We start from the raw sequence: 6,724 nt of genomic DNA on the forward strand, positions 1-6,724 counted from the left end.
ATTAATTAGTATGGTAATTAGACCAAGATTGGAATATGCTGGAGTGGTTTGGTCCCCTTATAAAAAGAAGCATATAAGGAAGTTGGAGAGATTGCAGAGAATGGCAACAAAAATGGTTCCGGAATTGGCAGAAATGACCTATGAGGAGAGATTAAAAGAAATGAATTTGCTTACCTTGGAACAAAGAAGAGAAAGAGGAGATTTAATACAGGTTTATAAACTGTTGAATGGACTGGATGAAGTGGATAATGAGCAAATGATGTTGAGAGAGGAAAACTTAAATAGAACTACAAGATCGCATAGTAAAAAGATAGCCAAGGAATATGCTTGAGGGATGTGAAAAAATATAGTTTCCCACAAAGATGTGTGGAGGTGTGGAATGGTTTGAGTGAGGAGGTGGTGTCAGCAAGGAGTGTGCATAGTTTTAAAGGAAAGTTGGATGTGTGTAGATATGGAGACGGGCCACACGAGTATGATACCCAGGCCCTGTAAAATTACAACTAGGTGAATACAACTAGGTGAATACACACACACACAAATACAAAAACAACAAATTTTCTAATCTCTCTCTCTCTCTCTCTCTCTCTCTCTCGTTTCCTCTCCTTCCTCCCTCCCCTCTTCCTCTCGAAGATAAGCTACATGCGTCCCGCTTGTGTCTAAAATATTAGCAAATGTCACACACTCTCTCTCTCTCTCTCTCTCTCTCTCTCTCTCTTTCTCCGAAGAGAGAAGCATCCACTTTCCTCTTTGAAGGCGATATAGTGACTAAAAAATAGCAGCATAATATACAAAGACGACAAGTATGACAAGCTTGCACGAGTTTCCGCTCGGGGCGGCACTACCACCCGTATATAATACAGGTGGGCTTTTTAACATCTGGCGCGAAGGGGTTATGGAGGTCCAGGAGGAGAGTTGAAGCAAATTACACCAGTCCTGGTCACTCCATCCCCTAGTTTTTTCAGCCTGCCCCGTATTTGACCCAACTCACTCCAGCCTCCCTAAATGCACTAGTGTTGTTTGAATCCATCAAGTGTTATTTTTCATATTGTTTAAGCTGTTAAAATTGTTAAAGTTAAGAAACACCACAAGACTCAATACCAGCAATGTTTGTGATGAACTTGTATGAATCTATCTCAAAATTCTTAAAGATAACTCACACCACTCGCACCATGCAAACCCTAGGTTTTTGGGGTCTTAAAATACAAATTTACTGGAATTAATATGAAACAAAGTTAATTTGGAGCAAAACCCTGCTACCATGGAAGATTACATACATGGTAGTGCAGATAATTCACACATTTATTTTTTGTGTTAGTCCCACTATTGTATAAGGAAGCCAAATATATGAATGTTTATGTATGCCTAACCAGGGATGGCAAACTTCTTTGTTATCAGTGATGGAAATACAAATCTCTACAAGGCCGAATTTTTACATTGTGTAAAATGTATGAGCAACATGAAATTGCCACTGACCATTTAGTTATGGAAAGCATGTTCTTAGCTAAATGGACTAACACCATAATTTTAAGTCATTTTATACATACTTCTAGTAATTGCTTGGTTCTTACTCAGATAATGATTTTAAATGACTAACAAATATTATATATTTTAGTGTTTTTCACTAGTAATTTTACACACACTTTCGGTAATTCCACTGTTATTAATTGTATGAACAATTTACTTCTCAGACTCACAGCACTGCCAACAACATAGCTTGGTATCACATTGGTGGCTGGAGTAGCTAAGTAAATGGCCAGAGAAACCGAGAGACTGGAAATCATGGGAAGCAAACCCCTCACAGTCAGGCTAGGTTAAGTTAATGTTCTTAATCCTTTCACTGTAATAAAACAATCAACAGTACCAGAAGTAATGAATGATCATCCATTAAAAAAGTTAGCTGGTAAAGGAAAATATTTTTCATTTTTGGTAATTATATATCTATAATATGTCTGCATTCCCCCACCCCTCTCAACCCCTACACAAGCTAGGGGGCATGTAGGGAATTAGGGGTTTTCAGTGAAGGACAGAATATCAACAAAATATTGGTGTTGAAAAGTCTACGAGAATTTTATTACCATTAAGACATTTTACTTAACCTATCCTAGCCGGGGATGGCACAGCTCTCCCTGATACCTCCACTGGATATTAACCTCACCAAACATAAACCTAACCTAAGAAAATGCATCATTAAACATTTCATTGTTTACTCTTGACTGGTGCACAACTTGCTGGACTTAGAAAATCTCAAATTTCAGCCACACTCTCAAGTGTTATTACAGCCATACTACACGTGTCCCGCAATTTCTCTGTTTATGGAATGGTCAGAACCCTTCTATATATGTGACTTTCATGCTCATATCTGATGAGGCTTCATTTGAAAGCTTTACCGTATTTTATACTCGTTCAAAGAATGGACGTGACAGTGGAACAAGCAAGGATGCAATTAGGGAAAGGTGTACCAAGAGGCAGTCAGAGGGTTAAGAGAATTCATTGGTAGTAGCTAGGTACAAAACCCCCACAGACTCACCAATAAATGTCATGGGTTCACTAATGATCAACATAGATCTTACTGGCGACTTTCTTTTCCATCTGGTGTATCTGTTGGCCCAATCTTTTCTTAAAAATGTTTAGAGGTAGAACTTACTTGTTCTGGTAAGGTGTTGCATTCACTTATAATTCTATGTTTAAAAAGTGTTATTTTGTCTGCCTTATTGCAGTGTAATTAATAAAAGTGTCTTATATCTGTTTTGCTGATTTGAAAAAATGTTGTTTTTGGACTTATGTTTTCTAAGCCTTGTATAGTTTTAAATATCTCAATTAAATCTCCTCTTCACCTGTGTTCCAATTTTGTCAAGTCCAGCTGTTTGAGCCGTTCAACTTTTGATAAATTATAGGCTACAAATGTGCCGCTTTCAAAATGTGACATCTTATCCCAAGACAATTTTCATGGATGTTATCTTATTAATTTAAGACAAGATAAAATGGGCTAAAAAAAAAAAATTTCTAGAACAAGTTCTTCCTTCCTATCATCACCAAAACGTGATGTAAAGCGAGTATAACACCATAACATGTAGTAGTTCCATGTGCTACTGAGGACAGATTCTAAATATTAACCAAAACATTCCTAAACTGTGAAATATAAACCCTGTAAATGGCTACAGTTACATACAACGGTGTATTAGTTGACAGAAGAATAAAACCTATGATGTTATAGGCTCCACAATTACTGAAAACAGACTCACCAACACACCACAAGCACACACGATTCTTCACTTGACACACTGTATATTTTGTCCTCTACGCAAGCAATATCTGACTGGCACGAGCCTTTCCTTTATGCCAGTAGAAACATGGTGGCCATACAAATTCTGTAGGCTTGGGTCATGTTTATCTTCTCTATATCGTTCCTTCTTCTCCTTCTAGGAGGTTTGTTGGGGCCGTGCAGGCTGTCACTGCCTCTACTGCCCCAAAGGTGCGGTACCGTGATGAGGTGCTCAAGTTATATGCGGTGGAGTTGATTTGTTTTCTGTAGGAATGTCCTGGTGAGGTTGAGGGTCTTGAAAGCCTGAGTGGTATTTATGCAGCCAACCAAGAAGTCAGTCCGTGTTAGCCTGTGTGGGTAAATAGCAGGCTTTAGGAACATCTCGGCCAATTTTCATCTCGGCCCTTCGCCATCTCGGCCCATTTGAGCTTGAGCTTGAGTTGGGAGTCACCCAGCACTTGCTGTCGGTGTAACCTTTGGATCGGCGTTCTCCCATACACACCTGGAAATGGAAGAGCGGGGCAGGAAGTTTGAAGCATTAAAGCTTTCCCTCCCTCCCCCCTCCCTCATCATTCATCACATTCACACCTGTTCCCCATCCCCATCCCTGTCCCTGAGGGGTCCCTGCCTTTCAATTATTCTCATACGTTCCCTCCAGGAGTCCAGGCACTCTCTAAGAAATCTTTCACACCCTCAATCACCCGACCATTTACCTGTCTCTCAACACACAGCCCCAGCAGGTACTCCATCCATTCCTTAGCATTCCTCTCTCTCATCTCACTACATGCTTCTGCTCCTATTTCTTCTGTCACTACACCTAACATCCTGTCTCTTGCACACCCATACCCCTCACACTCCAGCATCAAATGTTCCACTGTCTCATCCACACCCGTCTCGCATACCTCACACACCTTGCTTCCTCCATTCTTCCACCTATACACCCTGCTGTTCACCTCCAGGGACTTGGTCCTGGCTTTGAACAGCAGTTACCCCCCGCGGCTCCCATCATAAAAACTTTCACACCTAGGCCGGTCCTTTCTCCGATACCATTCTAGCGTTGTCTTCTCACTCATCCCCCTCCTCCACTCTGCTTTTCCTTTCTCTTCCACACGTCTATTGATTTCTCTCTTACTCGCATCTACACTTCCATGTCCTATGGCTCTTCTAACAAGCATTCCTATTTCACCCACCCAAATTTCTATATTAAACGACTCCTGTGCCCACTGTCCATACACGTTCCATTCGTACACCTTTTTTGCCTATTTACTCCCATCCATACTCTGCAGTCTAACCCTATACCTCAACACTGCCTTAGCTAACCTTTCTCTAAATGTACTCCATCCCATTTCTCCTCTGATCGCCTCCACTGCCACATACCTGTTGGCACCTAACGCTATCCTGCCTGTCATGTTCTGCAGAACCTCTAACCTATTCAGCTCTTTCCTAGTCCACACTGTTGTTTCTAAACCATACATGATGCTGGGGATAGCTACTCCCTTCCATAGTCCTCTAACTACCTCATACTTATTTGCCCTGCACCGTGCTACACTACCTAGCCTCCCCACCCATTGGTTAGTCCGTGCTATTCTTTCCTGCTTGGTCCTTTCATACCCTCTTTCATCCACCCAAATACCCAGATACTTGTACTCCTTTGTTCTTCCTATTTCCTCCCCACCCAGCATCCATGTCCTGTTCCTGTCTAATGCATCCCCATTACTAACTCGGTCCACTGCATACCAACTCGGCCCGTTAAAAAAAAAAAAAAAGTAGTTTGAACAGAGAAACACTGAAAGTTATCAAAATACTTTTATTCATGGCATATATAAAAACAAATTATGTGAATAAAAATACAAGTTGATGTAGATTGAAAAAAAGTATAAAAGTATAAAAAGAATGGTAAAAATGTTTAAAGTAATAGTTAAAAAAAAAAAAAATAGTGTACACTGCGATGTGGTAAGATACGGCTCTATGGAGAGTTTTTGCCGACCTTTCACCAGCGTTGTATTCTTCCTAGAGTTTTACAAGTTGTCCATGTTGTTTTTTGTATTTTGTACTTTGTTTAGGTAAAACATCTCATCAGACAGGAGACGCACTTGTAGTGTAACCAGTCTGGCTTCTTTGAGTAATAGGGTAATAAGCAAGTAAAAACTAAGCTGTCCTTTTCTTACTTTCACTTTTAACCGGTGGTGCCATCCTTCCATATCGTTATTTGTGCGTATGTTTCGTCCTAAAGCACACCACGTAGGAGGCCAAAATAATCGAGTCGATCCATTCCTTATATAATTCAAAAGGTAAACAAGTGCTTGACATTCATTTGTTTTTCTGTAAAATCTTACGAATAGTTCTTCAATATGCTCAGGTGATACATCGGGTAATGACAGAACTTTTCTGAGGTATTTGTGCATACCGGCGTCATTTGTGTATGGCACTTGTAAGACAAATTCTTGAATCTTTCTCCACACCGCCTGGCCCCAATGAAAGCTGCAACCATTCATAGGTATACATGAGGCATGATTACTGCAACTGCACGCCAGACATTGTTCAAAATCGATGGTTAAAGCTTCAGCTTTTAGTTCACCCAGAAGGTCTTTAAGATGACACAGTGGATCCTGGCACTGAGTACACTCTGGGTTATGTTAAGGATAGCATAAAGAACTTTGTACATAGTAGCATTAGTGATCAGTTGGAGCTTTGTTGCCATAGGGGCAGTAGCACTAGTCTTCCCTATGCACGTGTCTCCCAGAGCTGTGCTTACACCTATTAGGCCAGTCAAATGAGACAAAGAAAATGATGAGAAAGGAAAAAAATTACGGAAAGCTGCAATTAGTGTCATCACCTTCATAATAGAGTATAATTATAAAAACCTATCAATTTTGCACCCCTCTATCGCCCCGGTTTTGGCGCCCATCTTGAAAAAATGGCGGTGAAAAACAGTTTTTTGTAAATATCTCAGTTAATATTAACTTTAGAGGAAGAAAAGTTAATATAAAAACTATTCTATGAAACATTTTCTACAAAATATGTTTTATACAATTTTCTGTATGGTGCTTGGTTTCGATGCTAATGGTACTCATATATCATACATTTCTTAAATTTTGCGCCTACTTATGTATTATTGGTAGTAAAGTTATTCAATCATTTATCAAGTTCTTGCATTAATTGTAGTTTTCTTTCTACACCGATTGATGATGAACAACTGCAAGGTGCGCTCCATAGGTTCAATGGCATTATTAACCAAATGAAGAGCAAGGGTGACACTGCAAAACTTTGGGTCCAGTACTTTGAAATGGTAACCCTGGTTGAGCAATTCATTGAAGCACAACATTCAGGAAACTGGCAATTACATCTTGAAACAATCCAAAAGATGCTATCCTACTTCCATGCTAGTGGTCACTTTCTCTATGCAAAGTCTGCTCATCTGTTCCTTCAAGACATGTTTAATCTCAAAGAGCACCTCACCCC

General features: G+C 40.0%; 1 protein-coding gene across 2 annotated transcripts in view; it reads right to left on the reverse strand.

The window, feature by feature from the left end:
- The window catches only part of LOC123516604 (TELO2-interacting protein 2-like), a 71,656-nt gene extending 67,784 nt beyond the window's left edge, over positions 1-3,872 (reverse strand). Inside the window, exon 1 of one of the 2 annotated variants that reach the window (XM_045276151.1) lies at positions 3,243-3,872. The gene's annotated coding sequence lies outside the window, so the exon portion shown is untranslated. The remainder of the gene's footprint in view (positions 1-3,242) is intronic. The other variant, XM_045276150.1, reaches the window with a different exon arrangement.
- Positions 3,873-6,724: the final 2,852 nt, after the last annotated feature.

This window comes from Portunus trituberculatus, chromosome 41 (genome assembly GCF_017591435.1).
Source record: "Portunus trituberculatus isolate SZX2019 chromosome 41, ASM1759143v1, whole genome shotgun sequence".
Lineage (NCBI taxonomy): Eukaryota > Metazoa > Arthropoda > Malacostraca > Decapoda > Portunidae > Portunus > Portunus trituberculatus.